The sequence below is a fragment of the Heterocephalus glaber genome, unplaced genomic scaffold, assembly GCF_053883595.1.
Source record: "Heterocephalus glaber isolate CG9 unplaced genomic scaffold, H.glaber_assembly_v1.0 deba00001600, whole genome shotgun sequence".
NCBI lineage: Eukaryota > Metazoa > Chordata > Mammalia > Rodentia > Bathyergidae > Heterocephalus > Heterocephalus glaber.
In genome coordinates, this window is record NW_028258372.1 from 40836786 (window position 1) to 40857544 (window position 20759).

The 20759-nt window shown below is 44.0% G+C and overlaps 1 protein-coding gene across 23 annotated transcripts in view; it reads left to right on the forward strand.

Moving 5' to 3' along the window:
• Nfasc (neurofascin) overlaps positions 1-20759 on the forward strand; it is a 163359-nt gene that overhangs the window by 64188 nt on the left and 78412 nt on the right. For 20 of the 23 annotated variants that reach the window (XR_015444256.1, XR_015444257.1, XM_013078603.3 and 17 more), the window contains exon 2: positions 13560-13671. The exons of the other annotated variants lie outside the window; for them this stretch is intronic. The gene's annotated coding sequence lies outside the window, so the exon portion shown is untranslated. The remainder of the gene's footprint in view (positions 1-13559; positions 13672-20759) is intronic. 23 annotated transcript variants of the gene reach the window in all.

Consider the following 20759-nt stretch of genomic DNA (forward strand, 5'->3'; position numbering starts at 1 on the left):
CAATAAATAAGGAAAATGAATAGAATATAGGCTATACATTAGGTAAGTGCTAAGGAGTTATAAGATAAAGCAGAGAGAGGGTGTTGGGAATGTTGGGAAAATGATTTTTAATTCCGATAGTGTGGCCAGGGAATTCTTTACTGAGAAGGGGACATTGGAACAAAAAACCCAAGGGAGAAAAATGAGGCAGCAGACAAGCAGGGTGCCTTGGACCCAGACAGCAGCAGCAGCAGCAAGAACAGAGTCCTCTTCTAGGAGAGGCAGCAGCATTTGCTCACGGTGCAGGTGTGAGGTAAGAGGGAAAGAGAGGAGTGAGAGAGGACTCGGTGTGTTGTGAGCTGGAATGAGACAGGCTGTGCTGTAGAGGAACAGGGAAGGAAGTGAGCTTTGGATTTGTTAGTCCTGCGATGCCTGTTAGAAAAAAACTGGAGGTGCCAGGTAGGTAGTTAGAGGCATGTCTGAAGGCCAAGGGAGAGGTTCAGTCTAGAGATTTAAAATTGGAAATTTTCAGTGCAGAGATAGGATTCAGTACCATGAAACCAGTGAGCTCACTAGAGCAGGGAGTGTGTAGAGACAAGAAGAGAGCCTGGGATGGAGGCTGAGCACGCAAACATTGGAAGTTGGGGAGAAGAGGAGAAACAGGTACAGGAGACTGAGAAGGAGATGAGGCGGGAGGAGAGCCATGTCGCCAGTCAGCTGAGGGTTCTTTTACTCAATTCAGATAGAAATCCCGAATGGGCAAAATGCAGCACTGCTACTGTGGTACTCCAGATGTCTCTGGGGGAAATGTTTGGAGGGTGCAAAGTGATCCCCTGTGTTAGATCAAGAAAGATGAGAGCTAAGAAGCGAGTTACCATTGCACATTGAGGTCATTGGTGACATATGGTTTGAATGTTTGTTCCCATCCATACCTCACATTGAGATTCAATCATCAGTGTTGGGAGGTGGAGCTGATGGAGGTGTTCAGATCACACGACTTCACCTTCAACAGTGGGTCATTATGAAAGGGGGCATTTCCCCTTTTTTGTGTTGTGCTGATTTCTTGCCCCATAATGAGGTGCAGCCCTTCCACCTAGGACTTCCCAGCTCCCAGAACTCAACCAAGAATGAGAGTACTCACATGCATCTAGAACTTTCCAGAAAGACTTGCCCATCTTCCTTCCATTCAGAGAACCTTTCTCCTCTTGCTAATGGCTTCAAAATGCAGGCCCAGCTGTACCAAAATGACAGTGTCCCACTTTAGTTGATTATTTTGCACAGTTAAAAGGTAAGGTCCCCTCAGCGAACCAAGGTATCAAGGAAGGTTAACAAATCTCCTTTCTTGAAAATGTCACCACTGAGCGTGCAGGACACTGGTAGCATCAGGCAATGTATTCTACCAGGGATGGCTTTTAAGTACATCTGGTACAGTGTTTTAGTTTTTAGAACCTATAATCCAAGCTAGCCTCTAATGAGAATATATTTTAATGTATATATACATTAAGTATATATTACTTTATGTGGTAGCAGATTTGTTTTTCTAATTTGGTGGTCACTCACTACCATTAAATTGATTGATTCTGCCAAGAGAAAGAAATGAAATATAAAAATAGGAAAAGAGGCATTATTTACAGATGATATAATTACACGAAATACAAGGAGAATCAAACTATTTTTAATTGAACATTTTATTTTGAGACAACTATAAGTTCACATGCAGTTGTGGCACATAACATGTAACCTTCTCCCAGTTTCCCCCAGTGGTGACATCTTCTTGCAGAACTGTTGTACAATGTCATAACCAGGATATTGACACTGTACCGTCAAGATATAAAACATTTTCTCTACCACAGAAATCCCCTTCTTGCCCTTTTTTAGCAATAGCCATTTTCTCCCACCACCACCACCCTCTTCTGCAAGCACTGACAACCACTCATCTTTTCTCTATTCGGTCAGTCCCAGAATGTTATATAAGTGAGCTCACACAGTATGCATCCTTTTCTGGTTGGCTTCTTTTCGTTTAGCAGAGTTATCTAAATTATTATATGTATCAAAAGTGCAAACTGGGCATGATAGCACAAACCTGTAATACTAGCATTTAGGGAAGCTGAGGCAGGTGGATCACAAGGTTGAGCCCAGCCTGGGCAACTTAGCATCTTAATGAGACCCTGTCTCAAAGTAAAGCAGTGTAAAAGGGCTGGGGATGTAGCTCAATACAAAAGTCCTGGGTTCATTCTCTAGTATTGCAAATAAGTAACTGCATTCTTTTGTATTACTGAAAAGTGTTTCGTGATATGAATGTACCCCTATTTGTTTAGCCATTCAAATTGAAATGCACCTGGATTGTTTCCAGTCCTTAGCTATCGTGAATAAAACTGTTATGAACATCCACATAGAGATTTTTGTGTGAGCATTAAGTCTCCATTGCTCTGAGATGCATGCTCAGATGTGTACTTGCTCCATATTGTAGTTACGTGTTTAGTTATGTAAGAAACTCCTAGATTACATTCTGGGTTGGTGGTGCCATTTTACAGCTACAATGGCTGATGGGTGTGTAGTATTTCTCACTAGTTTTTCTCCCTTCTCATCATGTTTTTAATTTGCAGTCCCCTTAATGGCTAATGATTAACAAATACTTTTTCATGTGCTTATTTATGACAGGTCTTTGTGTGTGTCTTTTACCTATGTTCTTTTTAACTGGGTTGCTGTGTCTTTACTGCTGAGTTTTGAGAGTTCTTTACATATTTTAGAACCACTAGTTCTTTGTCATATGCATGGTTTCTCCCACTGTTTATCCTTTATCACAAGATTATTAATTTTGACAGAGTTCAGTTTATCAGTTTTTCCTTTTATGACCCATGCTTTTGGTGTCAAATCTAAGAACTGTTTGCCTCACCCTATATCTTGGAGGTTTTCTCCTGTTTTTATTCTACAGATTTAATAGTTACACCTCTTATTTTTAAGTCTGTCTTCTATTTTGTCTTTCTTTCTTTTTTTTTGGTACCAGGGATTGAACTCGGGTCCTTGCACTTGCAAGGCAGGCAGCAGAACCACTGAGCTAAGTCCCCGGCCCAGTCTGCCTTCTATTTTTGGTTCTTTTTTTTAAGTCTGCCTTCTATTTTGAGGGACTTGTGTTAAGATTTTCCTCTGCCACCTCTTCCTCTTCCTCGTTCTTTTTGTTCTCTTGCCTGTGGATGTCAAATTACTTTAGCACCATTTATGCAAAAGGCTATCTTTTCTCCATTGCATTGCCTTGCCTCTTTGTTAACAGTCAGCGGAGCATATTTGTGCGGGTCTATTTTTGGATTCTCCTTTACATTCCATTGATATATATGTCTGTTACTTTGCCAATACTACACAGTTTTGACTACTGTAGCTATAAATAAGTCTTTACATTGGATTGACTGATTCTTCCTTGTCTTTCCTTATGAATTTTAGAATAACCTACAGTTACTAAAATCTTACATTTACTAGTGTGTCAGTTTAGGGATAACCCCATCTTTATTGTGTTTCTTCTAATCCATGAGTATGATATGTCTCTCTATTAATTTAGATATTGGATGTTTCATCAGTATTGTGTGATTTTCAGCATATAGGTCTTATACATGTTTGCTTTTCTATTTTACATCTAAGGATTTGGGGAAGATTGTAAATGATGCTATATGTAATTTTTTCTTTCTATGTGTTCATGGCTTATATGTAGAATTACAGTTGATTTTTGTATGTTTATCTTACCTTCTAACCTTGACAAATTTTTTTTGGTTCTAAGAAATTTGTAAATAGAGTCTTTGAGGGCCAGAGATGTAGCTCAGTGGCACCGAGCCTGCCTTGCAAGGGCAAGGTCCTGAGTACCCCGATCCTCGGTACCAAAACATAAAAAATAAATAAATAAATAAAAAGAGTCCTTGGGCATCATGTGTGAAATAGAACAGTTTTATCTCTCCCTTCCTGACTTTCTTTTTTTTTGGCTTAAATTCTTTTATTGGTCCATTTTAGGTATACAATGCATTTACATTTATCATTGGGTGCTTGTTCCTGTACATGATGGATCTTGGTTCTTATTTTTCCCATTACCTATGTGCCCTTCACCCCTCCACCATTCCCTATTTACTACTTCATTTCCATTGTTTTCTTTTCTCCTGATTTTTCCTTTCCATTCTTTCCTTTCCCCATCTCCTCCCACCTTCCTGACTTTCATTCATGTTCTTGCCTGAGTCTGCTGGCTAGAAATCCCAGCACTATGTGAGTAACAGCAATGAGAGGGGATGTTCTTGGCTTGTCTCCAATTTCGGGGAAAGAAATTTTTCATCTTTAAGTAAATTTTTTATAATTAAAAAAAATTAAATTGAAGAAGTTTCTCTCAATATGTGTTTTTCCTAAGTTTTTATCCTAAATGGATACTGAATTCTATCAGATTCTTTTTCTGTATTAATTTATATAATTGTGTGAGTTTTTCTTCTTTAGCCTGTTAATATGGTGGATTACACTGATGAATTTTAGAATACCAAACTAGTTTTGCATTGCGGTATGACTTCCATTTAGTCATGGGGTATAATTCTTTTTTTTTTTTTGGTACCGGGGATCGAACTCAGGACCTTGCGCTTGCGAGGCAGCTGGCCGAACCACTGAGCTACATCCCCAGCCCTGGGGTATAATTCTTTTTATGTATTGCTGAATTCTATTTGCTGATATTGTAAGATTTTTAAATCTATATTCATAGGAGATATTATTTGGTCTCTGGTTTTCTTTTTCTTTTTTGTTTGTGTGTGTGCTATTTTTACTTTCTTTGGTTTTGATACAATAACACTAACTTCATAAAATGAATTAGGAAGGGCTCCTCCTTTTCTATAGTCTGGAAGAGATTTTTTAGATGTAGTGTTAATTCCTCTTTACAAGTTTGATAGGATCTTCAGTGAAACTGTCAGGACCTGGGGGTTTCCTTTGTGGGGAGTTTTAAATTTATAATTCAATTTCCTTAGTAATTATTAAGTTGTAAAGCTTATTAAGCTCTTAAAATTATTTATTAGACATTGGAAGTTGTGATAATTTGTGTTTTTAAGGACTTAGTCCATTTCATCTAAGTTTTTAAATTTATGTGTGCAGAATTTTTCATAGTATTTATTATTCTGTTGACATCCAAGGTTTGGAAGTGACATCCCTTTCTCATGCCCGATCATCTTTCTACTTTTCCTTTTCAGTTTTGCTAGTTTTGCTTTGTCAATTGTATTGATTTCTTCAAAGAACCAGCTCATTGTTTCATTGATTTTCTCTGTTGTTTTTGTTTTCCATTTCATTGATTTCTGCACCTTATTATTTCCTTCCTTCTGCTTGGTTTGAATTTATTTTGCTCTTCTCTTTCTAGTTTCTTGAGGTGGAAGCTTCAATTGTTGATTTGAGACTTTTCCTATTTTTGAATGGATGGATTTAGTACTATAGATTTCTCTCAGCAGCACTTCAGCAGTGTCCGGTGGATTTTGATATGTTGTATTTTCATTTTCATCCAATTCAATGTGTTCTTTAAAATTTTCCCTGGAACATTCTCTTGGAACTATGGATTATTTAGAACAGTAACATTCAATATAGCGGGCCTCAAAATTAATATGCAATAACTATTTAAGTAACTTAGTATATGATCAAGTACATAGTAATAAACATAATAAGATGTGGATAATCTATATGAGAAAACTTTAAAATGCGATTGAAAGATTACAAAGAAAATCTGAACAAATTAAAACACATGTCACATTCTTCTTTCAATAAATGTTAATATATATATGTTTTCAGATGTATAACATATTATGAGATACATATAGATAGTAACTGGTTACTGTGGAGACAAATTACCATATCCACCATCTTATATAGTTACCCTTGTGTGTGAGTGTGTGTTTGTGGGTCAAGAGCAGCTAAAATCTACTCATTTTGCAAAAATCCTGAATCCTGTAACCCACATGCTGTATATTAGTTCTCTAGACTTGTTCATCCTACATGTCTGCTGCTCTGCATCCTTTGACCTACGCCTCCCCATTTGCATGTCACGTTCTTAAATCATCATAAACATGTTATAACATCATAAATATGCTAATTCTAAGTTAATTTTTAATTTTAATATGATTCCAATAAAGACACCATATAATGTTTTTCTTTGGTTCTTTGGGACGGATCTCACTGTATATTCCAGGCTGACTTTGAACTCACCATGTAGCCCAGGCTGGCCTCAAACTTGCAGTGATCCTCCTGCCTCAGCATCCTGAGTGCCAGGATTACAGACATGTGCTACCACACTTGGCACTAATTTTCTTGAAAGAATTAGAGAATATGATTCTGAGTTCATGTGGAAAAAATTACAAAATAAGAATAAACAGGAAAATTCTTAAGACAAAACCAATTATAAAACTATAGCAATTAAATGGAGTGTTACCAGCATTAAGAAATAAGAAAGAGAATGTCAAGGGAGAGATCCAAACACAAAAGGGAATTTATTTATTTACTAACTTACTTATTTTGGTGATCGCGTCTCACCATGTAGCCAGGCTGACCTTGAACTGACAATCCTCCTGCCTCAGCCTCCATTGTGTTGGGATTACAGACATGTGCCACCACATCCAGCTAATAAATTTAGTATATGATAAAGATGGCATTTAAAACCAGAAAGTAAAAAAAAACCCAGAAGGTAAACATAAATTCGTCAGTAAATGGTGTTATCTTACATAGCATTAGATTGCTTCCTCACATGATTTTCAAATTTTCACTTGGATAAATGATTGAATCACAGAAAATTAAACCATAAAAATACTAAAGAAAACATGGAAACATTTCAGAATAGCCTTGAAAGAAGATTTAGCTGTGACACAAAATAGCAATAAAATAATAGATCCATTTGACTAGCAAAAATACATAATTTTTGCACAGCAAAAACATCATAAAGTCAGGATATGGGCAACTGCATCTCTTCTTACAAAGAGGCGATTTTCCTAATAAGTAATGAGTTTCTTCAAATTGATAAGAATAAACCAACTGTTCAGTAGAGAAATAGACAAAGAATATCAAAGAACCACAAAAGAGATACCAACTTCTGTGTATCAAATTGTCAGAAATCAAACAACAACTAATGACACAGCATGTCATTAGTTGGAGAAAGAGACACAAGAACTCTCATGCATTGCTCTTGGAATGTAAGTTGTCACGCCACTTGTAAAAAGCAATTTGGCCACATTCTCTTTGACTCAAAAATTCTGCATCCAAATATTTATCCTAAAAATAGTCTTGTAAATCTAAGAAATCACATTTACCCAAAGATACATATTGCAGCAATTTTTCATATCAAATGATTACAAGCAACCTAAATGCCTCCCAGTAGGGGATTAAATAAGTAAATTGTGATAAGTTCATATGTTGAAATACTGTGTAGCTATTACAGGTAATAAGGTGCTTTTATATGAACTAATATAAAAAGATATCTAAGATATTTGTTACTAAAAAAAAAAAAAAGTAGGAGGTCCAGGATTTAGCTCAGTGGCACTGCACCTTCCTTGCAAGTGCAAGGTCCTGAGTTCGATCCCTGGTATCAAAGAAAAAAAAAGTAGGAAAAATAGATATAGTGTGCTGCATTTTTTCTTTTAAGTTTTGTATGCATCAACTATCTTGGGAAGGACACACAGGAAACTGGTAACCATGGTTGGCCTTGCACAGGGGCTTAGTGGAACTTGGGAAGTTTAGGGGCAGGGTTGGGAGGCAGATTTACTTACAAATACACTTTTAGCATAGATTCTTTTGCATCTGTGTTTCATACCCTGTGAAGGGTTTAGCTATTTTAAAAAATAAGCCAAATAATTTTTAAATACTTAAGGATCTGGGCCGAGATTTTGCCCAGTGGTTCCACTGTCTGCCTCACCAAGCGCAAGGTCCCAAGTTCGATCCCTGGTACCAAAAAAAAAAAAAGTCCCCAAAGAGAGTCTAAAGTATGTATGTGTGTGTGTGTGTGTGTGTGTGTGTCATGTGTGTGTTTGTTACTAGGGATAGAATCCAAGGGTACTATACCACTGAGCTACATCCTCTGCCCTTTCTATTTTTTATTATATGTGCTGCCGAAGCGAGCACGTCCTTTCTATTTTTTATTTTGGCAGTCTCACTAAGTAGCCCAGGCTGGGCTCATACATACAATCCTGACTCAGCCTCCCCAGTAGCTGGGATTACAGGTATGTAAACTAGTCTTTGTTTACTGAGCTCAGATTAAAAATCTAGGGGAAGGCCCGGGGATTTAGCTCAGTAGTTTTGCCGCCTGCTGCGCAAGCGCAAGGACCCGAGTTCAATCCCCAGTACCAAAAACAAAACAAACAAACAAAATCTAGGGGAAAGAGGCACATGAACCAGGAGTCAGGAGAGTTTTGGTCTAGTACTTCTTGAGAAGTTTGCATTTAAGAAATCATGGAATTCCATGGTGAGGAATCGCTAGAGACCCACCAGACCAGCTTTATCCTATAGCAGGTGGAAGGCCAAGCACAGAATACGCATTTGCTGAGGAGAGATCTATAAAGAATCCACCACCAGACATGAAGGCATGAACACAGGGAGAGAGCATTTTGGGAGCTGGTTGGCAAGGAACTGCAGCTACACCTTTGCTCCTCACCTAAAGTGCCAGGTCACCTGTCCACCGAGAGCATCTTCCACCTCCGCTTCAGCCTCCTCTGGCCCTGCCCTCATTCACAGGAGCCTACCGGGTGTCTGCTTCCTGGACGTGGCATCCACCTTCTGGGGTCTAGGGGTAGTGTACGAGGCACCCAGCACACTCGACACGGTCTCCATCCTCCTGTGACCCAGAGTCACTCTTCTGAGCCTGCAGGATGTCTTCTTGATCCCTAGGCCTCCCCGGAGCTTCGGGCTTTCCTTCATGGAACTTCCCTGCCCTTGGATCACATGGAGAGTCTATTCCCTGGAGGCTGTCTCACTTCTCATTTAACCTCAAAGCCCTAAGAATGATGATTAAAAGCCTTGGTGGTGTGTAATCTCACACAACTTTAAGGATTCTGTCTGTCTGTCTTCAAATCACAGCTCTCCTTTGATTCTCATAACAGTGCCATAGGGCAGATCTGTTTTCCAGCTTTCAAATAGCCGTGAAATATTCGTACAAAGATTTGTTTTCCAGGTACATTTCTATATATTACCTGATTGCAACTCCCTGATGCCCTCAGCTAGGCAAGGAAAACTTTATTAACCCAGATATGCAAATAAGATTACTGAAGCAGCAGCTGTGGAGTAGGAGATAAGAATATGTGCATTTGAACTCTGACTCAGTGGATTCTTTGCACCTATTTCCTCAGGTGCGAAATGAACACAGCGATATCTGTATCACTTGTCACACTGTATTGTTGTTAGGATTAAGTGACCGTGGTTCCAAATAATGTCAAAAATTAACATTCTAATGATGTCCTGTTCCTTCACCCCTTTATCATTTAAAAACTTTTCTATTTTGAAAATGTTTTACAGAAGAAGGGAGACTACTGTGATGAAATCGATGTGCCCATCCCCTGCTTCAACATTTTCCAATACCAGTCTAGCTGTATTCCTACTCGACCCCCCTTTCTTTTCCTTTATTAACCAAAGTTTAAAATAGTGACATACTTCCCTAACATCTTCCAAAGCAGACTTATGGTTTATTTAGGATTGTTTTTATGTTATTAGGAATTCACAGATTTAGTTTAGTCTGGTGCAGTTTCAGGGGATTCAATCCATGGTAGGCTGACTTAAGGCAGGATCATCATGGCAGAAGGACATGGCAGAGCATAGATGCTTAGTTCATGGCTGCTGGGAAGCAGAGCAGGGCACAGTGCCAGAGAGGGAGGACCAAGGTCCATGTATCGTACCCAAGATCATACCTCTGACCCACCCAGACACATCCAGCAGTATGCTTTTCTAATCCCCCAGGCAGCTCCCAAGCCAATCAGGCTGACACAATTAAGCATAACTCTCCCCCACAGTCTGTTACAGTTATTATCCTTATTGATGTCCCCCTTGACACCAGGGAAACTAGCTGGCTTCTGAGACCTTTGCCATGACTCTAGTAGGCTTTGACACTTCATTTGCTTTCTTGGTATGATGAGATGTTCCAGGCTCCTTTTGTGCAAGGAGCCATTTCTCCAAGGAAGCCTGACTAAGGCTCCTAATCTGATTAGTAATTAGTAGAGGTACTCATTCATACGGAAGCATGATCGCTGAGGGGTCCCCAGACAGACCACTGAACACACCAAGAAGGAGCAAATCAGCTCCATTGCCGGCAGCTTCAAAGGATTCAAATCACCTTGAAAGCATCAAACAGAAGTTTACTCTCATTTTTATTTCTTTATGTTTCTGTGGGAGGAGGGAACAGCAACCATAGTTGCAGGGGAAACAGCCATCAGTAAACATAATTACATAAGCAGAGGGGCAATGAAGTGGGGCGCCAGAGGTTTGGCATGGCTTTCCAAGAGCACCTTGCTCTAGTGAGCCTGAATTACAGTAGTGACATAGTTACAATGTATCTTTCTCAGCAAGCATAATTATACAGTTAACCCATAGTGACTACAGTTACAATGTATCTTTCTCAGCAAGCATAGTTATACAGTTAACCCACAGTTGCCCATTTTTACACAGAGAGATGGTTTCTTCCCTCAGTACCATGATGGCCATAGTTTCTAAGCCTTGCAGTGAACAGGTAAAAAATGTATGTGGATGTACACACACACACACGTCCATATGATTGAGATAAACCATTTGGAGTTCACACTGTTGGTCCCAGTAAGGACTACACAATCACAATTAGGATTACAAAATTTTACCTAATCCCATCAATCCTACATTTCCTCCTAACCAGAAAATTTTATTTCTTATCATTAATATTATGACTGATTTGATTTATCCCACAATGAACATGTAGAAGTCTTAGAATAATAATAATAATAATAATACCATAGTACCATCCATAATTTCTTTTTTTTTTTTTTTTTTGGTACCGGGGATCAAACTCGGGTCCTTGTACTTGCACAGCAGGCAGCGAAACCACTGAGCTAAATCCCCAGCCCTTTTTTTTTTTTTTTTTTTTTTTTTTTGGTACCAGGGATCAAACTTGGGCCCAGAATTTAGGATTTCTTGAGAAGGAAATGAGGCAGTTCTTTTTATTCTTGGGGTATATCCACCAAATAAAATATAGTCAGATTACCATATTTTAATTTCTATAGATGTGTTACATGGACTACTGCCATCATAGGTTCATTTGTCTCATTGCATTTTCATTTTTAAGGATTTCTTTTAACATTTTTAGTTGTGTGTTTTTTTGTGGGTTTTTTTTGCTTAAATTCTTTTATTGGTCCATTTTAGGTATACAGTACATTTACATTTATCATTGGGTGCTTGTACCTGTACATGATGTATCTTGGTTCTTGTTTTTTACCCGTTACCTGTGCGCCCTTCACCCCTCCACCCTTCCCTATTTACATACTTTGTTTCCATTTTTTTTCTTTTCTCATAATTTTTCCTTTCCATTCTTTCCTTTCCCCATCTCCTCCCACCACCCCTACCCCTTTGGACCTTTTCCTGTTTCAAAGTATCAATTATTAGTTATTAATCCTTTTAATCCTTATTTACACTCTCAGTTTCTCACACTAGAGAAACTATTTGGTATTTACACAGGTGTGTCCTATTTATTTCACTTAAGAGAATGGCCTCAATATGCATCCATTTAGCTATAAATGACTCTAATTTCTCATTCTTTATGGCTGAGTAGTACTCCATTTTATTAAAAAACCACATCTTCTTTATCCAGTTTCCAGTTGATGGGAACTTGGGCTATTTCCAAGCTTTAGCTATTACAAACTGTACCGCTATAAACATGGGTGTACATATATCTCTGTGGTATGATTCTTTTAATTCTTTTGGGAAAATACCCAGCAGGGGAATAGCTGGGTCAAGTGGGACTTCCAGTCCTAGTTCTTTGAGGTATCTCCATACTGATTTCCACAGTGGTTGCACCAGTCTGCACTCCGACCAACAGTGAAGGGTTCCTTTCTCCCCATACCCCCACCAGCATTTGTTATTGATTGATTTCTTGATACCAGCCATTCTTTGTGGGGTAAGGTGGAATCTCAGTGTTGTTTTCATCTGCATCTCTCGAATGACCAGTGATGTTGAACATTTTTTCATATGTTTATTTGCTGCTTTTACTCCTTTGTCTGAGAAATGTCTGTTCATTTCAGATGCCTATTTTTGAATTGGGTCTTTGAATTTGGGGGTTTAGTTGTGTTTTATAAAGTCAAATATTTACACATGCTAAAGCCACGCAACAAAATATACAGTAAGTCTCTGGCTTATGAACATTTGAGTTGTGCACTTTGACAGATATGAACAGATCTCGAATTTGGTGTTTTTATGATTTACATTGTATATTTGTGCCAAAGGTGTGTAAGACTCACTTTGTCAAACTCACGAACAAATCCTACTTACAAATGTTCTTCTGGAACGGAATTCACTCATAAGTCAGGTACTGACTGTGTTCAAAGTCAACTTTGCATGTAGCATCCCTGTCCCCTCCCCCTCATTTCCCTCCCATGGACCTTTTAAAATATTGTTTACACTTTATCCTTTTATTGTCTTTTTTAAAATACAGTATATACTTATATATATTTGCATTCTTTCTCCCTTTCTTAAATAAATGATAGCATGTTAAACTTTTTCATATTGCATTTTTTTGGTTAATAACCTGACCTCACAACATAGGTGTATAAGATATATTTCAGATAGACTCCAAGATCTAAGATTACTGAGTCCAAGACTAAATGTACACTTATTTTGATGTATATTCTCTTACTATGGTGGACTTTATCCTTGCCTGCAGACACACTTTAATGTGAAGAATAGAATTAAATGAGACTTAATATTTGTACTGAGAAAAGATAGAAATGATTGACCCAAAGAACTGGAGCTGGGAATCCAGTCCCCCCACATACTAACTAGTGGCCCAGTGGTGCAGCTGATCTACTCTACTGTACCTGCTCCCAACTTTACAGATGAAGAAACTGAGACTCACATTGGCAAGAGCCCTACCTTCAAAGACATAATAAATGAGGACTGAAAATTGCAAAGTTAGATCTCCTTCCGATGTGTTATGGATTTATTTATGATGAACTCAGTTTGCTTATCTATAGATGGGGAAGAAAAACATAGTAGTTCTCTTAAGGCAGGTAAGAAATTAATGAGATAATTATGGGTAAATTCTCCCGTGGGGGTAGGAGAGTCTGAGCTGTAGCTGAACTCCTTCAGGAAGAGAATCAGCAGTCAGACTCTGGTGGTGGGCACTGAGAAGTGACTGGAAGGATGACAGGGACAGTCGCTCCTCCCCGAAGACCAGTGTGGTTAAGCACCTTGCAGACGCTGTCGCTGTCTCTCAGGGCTCTGAGCTTCAGACAGAGAGGTCTCACGCCCTGCAAAACCTTACACATGGATGTGGACAAAGATATCCTTTCCCCAGTGAAGGAGCACGCTGCCAACCACGGGCTGTTCCCCTTCCCAGAGTAACCCCGGGGCTGTCCTTTGTGCTTGCTTTGAGACAGGTTGAATGACTTATGTGGAGCTTGGGCCCCCGGAGTTCCTCTGCCCTCTACACACTGCAGTGGAGCCGCCCCTGGTGCTGCAAGGAGGAGGAGGACGAGGCCGAATGAGGAGGTGAGCTCGGGCATGGACCTTTCGCCTCCTGGCCCTGGCTTCTCCCCGGGGTTGGAGCCTCAGAGTCGCCCCAGAGCCACCTCCCAGGGCCCTCCCTGCATGGAGGCTGGCAGGTGGCCGAGGGCGCTGGCTTCCTCTCCCCTGCAGGTGCAGTGAGCGGTTCAGCCTCGCCACTGTCCCCACTGTCCGCTCAACTGGAGAATGGGGAACCAGCTTTGCTTGTGGCCTGAGTTCCCCGTTAGCCTGGGGCCCCCCAACCTGGGAGGCCCCTTAGTGACAGCCCGGGCATTGACAGGCAGCGGGGAACCCCTCCTCTGGGGGCCCGGGGCCCTGCAGATGGGCAGCCCAGCGGATGCAGGAAGCACGGGAGCCACACCCTGTGATCGGGGTCTGCGTGGTTCTTTCAGGCTAGAGTTTCCCGCTGCTCTGTCCGCCCCTCCTTTCCTCTGGCAGAGTGGCAGAGCTTCGATTTTTATCGGAGGAGTAATCGGCTGCCCAGAGGCTGCGGAGTGGGGCGTCTGACCCCACGGCCTGGGCTCCTGTTCTCTGGGCTTGGCCATCTCTGCCTCAGTGCAGCATCTCCCTGGCTGTAGGTTCCTCCCTAGGTGTCTTGTGAACCGTCCCCCCCCCCCAGAAGGAGTTGGGGAGAGACAAGGAGAGGGTAGAAAAGAGGAGACAGCTGATGGCATGGGTTTGGGATCCGGACAGACCTGATGCTAGTCCAGCCCCATTAGCTGTGTGATCTCTGAAAAGGTTTTTAGCTACGCTGAGCCTTGGTTTCCCAGTTTGCACACTGGAGATAGTAATAAACACCTTACTGTGGAGATGAAAGAGGAAGCACATGCACAGGGCCTGGCATATAGCAAGTGTGCAATAGACAGGAGGGATGTTGCTCGTATCAGTGGCAGCAGGAATACACCTGTATCCAGGTCATCTGTGTGGGGCCACAGGGCGTGTCAGGTTTCAGGGGCCACTGGGGGATGCATCAGACTGCAGGGCTTCCTCGTCCTCACAGCACTTGAGGGTGCCCCATGGTTTTGTTTCTTTACTGTACGTGGAGGACTCTGATCATGAAACTGCTGTGGCCGTTTATTTAAATAGATGATGTGTAGTATGTGTAACTGCATTCGAACAGATGCCAGGTTTGCAGCAGAATCAGGGAGCTACTCCCCCTCAGCGACACTGTGCCTCCTCCCACCGCTTTTCATGCACCCTCCCCACCCTCCCACCCCCCAAAACCTCCTCCAGGCCTCAGGGGTGCACACACCCTGGCTTGTGCGTCCAGACCCTTTGGAAGCTGGAGCCTCCCATTTCTGATGACGGCGACCTCTGTGCAGCAGCAGATCTGGAAGTCCCCAGGGGAGCTGCAAGCTGCAGCCTGGCTGACCAGAGCACCCCAGTCTAGGCTGCCTCCATACACTTCCGGGCTGACCGGCAATCCCAGTTGGCTAGGAGCATCGTCCTTTTCATGATGTGTCTTTGCATCGGTTGTGTCATTTGACTCCCTACAACCATGTGAGATGAGCAGAATCTGTGTCGTCATTTCCATGTGATGGATGAGTAAACTGAGGCTCCAAGAGGTTATTTCCAGCCCTGTGTGGTGGCGCACCCCTGTGATCCCAGGTACTTGGGAGAGAGACTTAGAGCAGTGTCCGGCATCAAGGGCTTTTTTCCTTGCCATGCCCTTACACATTGCCTACCGTTTGGGGCAGCCACACATTGCAAGGGGGTACCCGTCGGAGACTTTCAGACACACAGAGGAGCTTAAGAAAAGGACAGAGTAAAGAGAACACATGCATGCAGGGATATCGGCTCTTGTGGGACCATAATCCCAGAGAAGGGAGCTGAGCTGGGTCGCTTTAGCTGGCGACAGTAGCCCCGATGATTACGATCAACATTTGGGCCCACCTGTGGCTGTGCTCTCGTGCAGCTCCCTGCATTCCTCCTTGTAGCAGCCCCACGAGCGGGACCTGAGTCACTCCCACTTCACTGATGACAGAACAGGTATGCACGAAGGGTAATGTGCTTGCCTAGGGTCCCCCATCCACCCACCCCTTCCAAGAAAGTGCCGGCGCCTGGATTTGAATCCCAGTGCTCCAGCCTGGGACCTGCACAGTTGACCTTTGGGTTTGGGGCTGTTTCAGTGGTGATGGAGTGGGGTGGGAGGGGTTTGCTCCAAGTGTCACCAGAACACTGCAGAATGTCTCTGAGCAAGGGTCTGAGCAAGTGCCCGCCAGGTTCCAGGTTTGAATCCCATCTTGTAGCCTCCGAAGGAGCCCTCCTGGCTCTGGCTGGTCTCCCTTTGTTCCCAGGCCACTGCCATCTGCAGAAGCCCCGGGTATCTGCTCCCAAACCTCCTTGCCCTTCTCTGTCTCCTCCCACCCCAGCATGAGGCAGCTTCTCCACCCCCCCACCCCACCCGGGCTGCTTCAGCTCATTGTCCGCTCAGGTCACTGGGAGCAGACACCTGCCCTCTGACGCATGGCAGGGAGACTGCCCGGCTCCCCCGGCCTTCAATTTCCCAAATGGATCCATTTGGTTAATTGCACTCCCATTTCTAAGCCCCTGCCTGTCAGTGAGAAAGCTGGGCCACTGCTTTCCAGAAGCATCACCACAGCTGCCGTGGACACACAGCTGTGGACTGATGGGGCGGGCCAGGTGGTTCACTGGGGACTGTCTTGCTTCCCACCCCCTGCCCCAAAACCGATTCCAGGCCACTGAGGCAGCGCCTATGCTTAGCCACCTTTTCCCATGGGTCTGAGACCAGCTGGGCAGCTGTGGGGCCGTGGGTGGCAGCAGAGAAAGCTTTCCCTCAGGAGCTCGTGTCTGCTGCCTTCGTGCTGAAGCGACACCATCGCTTCTCATCTCTCTGGCCTTTTCTGCTGACCCCACGCCCACCTTTCTCCTGGAGGCTGGGTTGCTATGCTGGACACAGCATGCCACCTTCTGATTTCTTGTTTCTAGTAAGGGGACCAAAGATTATAGCAAAGGAAGTCTCCAGCGTTCCCGAACAGCCCTGCAGCCAATGCTGTGTTTGGCATCTGCACACGTAGCTGCCAGCAGTTTGCAGCCAGGTCCTGGACCATCTTGAAACTCAGGGAAAACCTGCCCCGTCTGCCCCACATGCATTGTCACCCCCTCCCCAGCCTCCTGTGTCTCCTCAGTCCTGCAGCCTGTGGAAGCTTTCAGGATAGCAGTTGGGTGCAGACTGCTGTCTGTATGGGATGTAAATGCAGAAGGCAGGGGAGGGAGGGAAGGAGCAGATGCCGCGCCCTCCTGCTGGCTCCATCCTTTCCTCCCCTGCTCTGCTTGTCACCTCTAACAGGAATTTAAAACATGCAACTGGGATGCACTGTCCTTGGAATACCACCAGCTAATTGACAGGGGGAAGTCACTTCAGAAGAACTGACCCAGCTCCCTCTTGACTGCGAAGTCTGGGTCCCATAGGGAGGAGCTGGCACAGTAAGGACCGTGAGGTGCTTTGAATAAAGGAGGCTGGGGCAGAGCAGGAGGGAGGAGTCCAGAGAGCTCCGGCTGGTCTGGGACCCTGCAGGAGCCTCCCTTTCTCCCTGGCCCAAAGCAGACACCGCCTGTGCCTGTCACCTTTCTGCGGCTGTAAGAGTGAACAGTAGTTCCGGGGGGGCCATCAGACCAGTGTGGTTTGCTGCACCGCCACTGCTTCCTAAGCCCAGCCCGCGCCCTCTGGAAGCTGACGGCTGTGGGCTGGAAGGCCGCCTCTTTTCTCCACCCCAGGTGTCTCCTGCAGTCTTGCGTGTCCCTGTCTCCTCTCTTCCTCCCTCCCACCTGCTCCACTAGAGCTCAGCCTGTGGTTTTTAGTTGGCTTTAGAACAGTGGTGTTGAAACCGAGCTTGGAATCCCCTAGTCAGGGCAGGAATAAGCAGCTTCACAGGAGGGGTGGTGGTCCGCAGACTCCAAGTGGACGTGCACCCAAGGAGCTGGGGACCCAAGCTGATATTTGCAGTAAGGGTGGCTGGGATGTGCAAAGCAGCCTTCCTTTTGGAGAGCTGGAGAGGAAAGGAGCTGGGGGCGGAGGAGTTGAGGTTCATTAGAGGGTGGTTCTAGGGCCGGGGACTTAGCTCAGTGGTTTCCGGCGCCTGCCTCGCAAGCGCAAGGTCCTGAGTTCGATCCCTGGTATGAAAAAAAAAAAAAAGAAGGTGGTTCTAGAGCGACCTGCCTGCTGTAGGGTGTTTTATAAACTTACTGCACAGTGACTTACTTAGGGTGACACACAAGAACTGAGCCCTAGGTGTTATTTTATTTTTAACTAACCAGTATTCATGTGTTGCAATTATAAATCTCCAAGCCTAATGCTTCCTTAAACTTTTATTTCAATTTATAATTTTCTTCTTAAATCTTACAGATTCTAACAGTCACTTGTTTGATCCCATTAGTAAGCTCAACTTTATTCCTTTGAATAGGTGAAATTTTATTTGTAATTTTTTTTTGGAGACAAGGTCTCATCATCTTGCCCAGGCTTGCCCCAAACTGCTGGGCCCAAGTGATTCTCCGGCCTTGGGCTTCAGAGAGTCTATGGGCTCCTGCCACTGCTCCCAGGCTGCCTGCTTTTCTTTCTTTCTCTTTCTTTCTTTCTTTCTTTCTTCCTTCCTTCCTTCCTTCCTTCCTTTCTTCCTTTCTTTCTCGCTCTCTCTTTCCTTCCTTTCTTTCTCTCTCTTTCCTTCCTTCCTTTCTTTCTCTCTTTCTTTCTCTCTTTCTCTTCTTTCTTTCTCTCTCTCTTTCTCTTTTTCTCTTTCTCTCTCTCTTCTTTCTTTCTTTTCCTTCCTTCCTTCCTTCCTTCCTTTCCTGTACTGAGGATTGAACCTAGAGTGTTGTTCACTGAGCTACATCCCCAGTCCTTTTTTTTTTCTTTTTTTTTTTTTTTGAGGCAGCCTCTCATTAAGTTACTAAATTGCCCAGACTGGGAATTTGTGATTCTCCTGCCTCTGCCTCACACAGAGTTCTGGGATCACAGTTCTGAGCTACTACACCTGGCTTACTTGTAAACTTAACGTTCATTTTTCTCTTCTTTTTTTTTTTTTCATTTTTCTTTTTTGAAGTATCACAATTTTTTTCTAACAAAGCTTTCCAAGTCCTTATTTAGTTGTTTTTCTTATTACTAATTTCAAATAACAGCTTTTGGGGACAGAATCCATCATAAATTTATCTATGTAAAGTATACAACTCAATAACCAAATCTTGTTAGTCCCCAGAGCTGGGGACCCACTGTGATAATGACTTAGGAGCTTTCATCACCACTCCCAGCCTCACGGCCCCCCAAACCCAAGCCATAGGCAGTCGCTCCCCTTCCCCACCTCCACCACCAGCCCCAAGTACCACTAATCTGCTTTCTGTCTCTTTCGGATCAGCCTGTTCTGGACATTTATGTAAATGGAATCCTGCCACACGTGTGCTTTTGTGTGTGGGTTCTTTGCTGTTGTTGGGGCTCCTGTGTGTTGTAACATGGGTCAGAACTTCATTCCTTTTGGGGCTGAATGACCTCCGTTTCACACATAAACCCCTTTTATCTGTTTATCTGCTGGATCACTGGGTCCTATGGGAACTGTGTGCATCACTTTTTTGAGGGGCTCTGGGTCTTATACCAGTTCTAAAGCACCCTGTTTGGCCTGTTCTCTGTCCTGCCTAGGTCCCTCCTTCGTACCCTCTCTAAGTCTTGGACCCCACCCTCGGGGACCTGTCGCTTGGGGTTACCATCACTCCCCCCAGCCTCCCCCTAATGACAGAGTGCTGAGGAGACAGCAGCTGCCTTGCTGATCCCCATCCTGGGGTCCCTCCCCCACTAGAGAGGGGGTCTGGGGACTTCTCGGCTTCTCTGTCCAGCTGGGAAGACAGGCAGTATCTAATTGCTGTGAAAACTTCCTCCCTGTAAGCAGAAAACAGGGAGCCAGGGCAAGGGAGAAGCCAGGGCTCCAGTGATGGAGAGGTGGGGCTCTTCTGCTGCCTGTCCTCCTCAGAGGGGACAGTTGGTTTCTTCTGTCCAACTCAGCCTCCTCCTGGTGTCAGTGGACCACCTAGTGACATCGCCACCTGGTGGCAGGTGAGACCAATACACACCCTGGCCGGCTGTCTAACATGCTGACTCCGCTTCCTTTCCAATTCTGCTGTCTTTGTAAGGGAGGTGACCACTCAGAGCTCAGCAAGCCACTGGCAGGGGATGTGTGGGGCCTGAGTAGTGGATGTTCATGGGTCATCTGCTGGCTTTGATCAAGCCAGTGCATCATATGTATCAGGTCTGAACATGATTGGTTAGCACTAATGAGGGGAATGCACCACCCCTGAAGAGCCCCGGAGAATGGCTGGCTTGTAGCATCAGGGATGTCCTGCTGGCCTGGGATGTGCAGGACTTCAGCTGGCCTTGGGTCAAGGAGTCATCGAGAGACAGCAACCCTGCTTCTTGCATGGATAGGAATACAGGTAAAGGGTATTCATAATAGCATTGTATACGGAGGGAAAAATAAAGAAAAACAGGCCTAAAGATCCACAGTGAGCAGATAGATTTGTGGTATTCCCGCCCCACGTTGTGGCAAAGAACGAAGTCTGTGTGTCCAACTCGGGCTTAGCCTCACCAAGTACCCCATGAAATGACAGCAGGCATTTCCCACCCAGCGGCTCTCTGTGTGGCTCTGGTTCCTCTGTAGCTTACGCATAACTCAGCAGATGGCCCATAGAGTGATTTTTGTCCCTAGAAGGCATGGTGGACTCCTCTAGACTTCCCCAAATCCTGGCGGTCACCTGGTGGGAGAGGCCTGGTCCGGCTTCCTTCTTTCCCACCTGCCCCTCTCCCAACTTAATAGCCAGCCGGCTCAGGTTTCAACCTAGAGCTTAGTTGTGGGTGTTGAAAAGGAAACGGCTGTTTTCAGCCAGATCCCTAATTCTAAACCCAGGTGCCCTTTCTCCGCCCCTCCTAGGAGGGAATCAGGACCCCCAGTTCCCCCCATCCCCGATCCCTGTGAACTTCCCGACCTGAGAGATCAGCCCGGGCCTGCCGAGTGTCTGCAGTGGTTAAACGCAGCCTCTCTCCCCTTGACAATGAGAGGGAGCCAAGCGCAAAA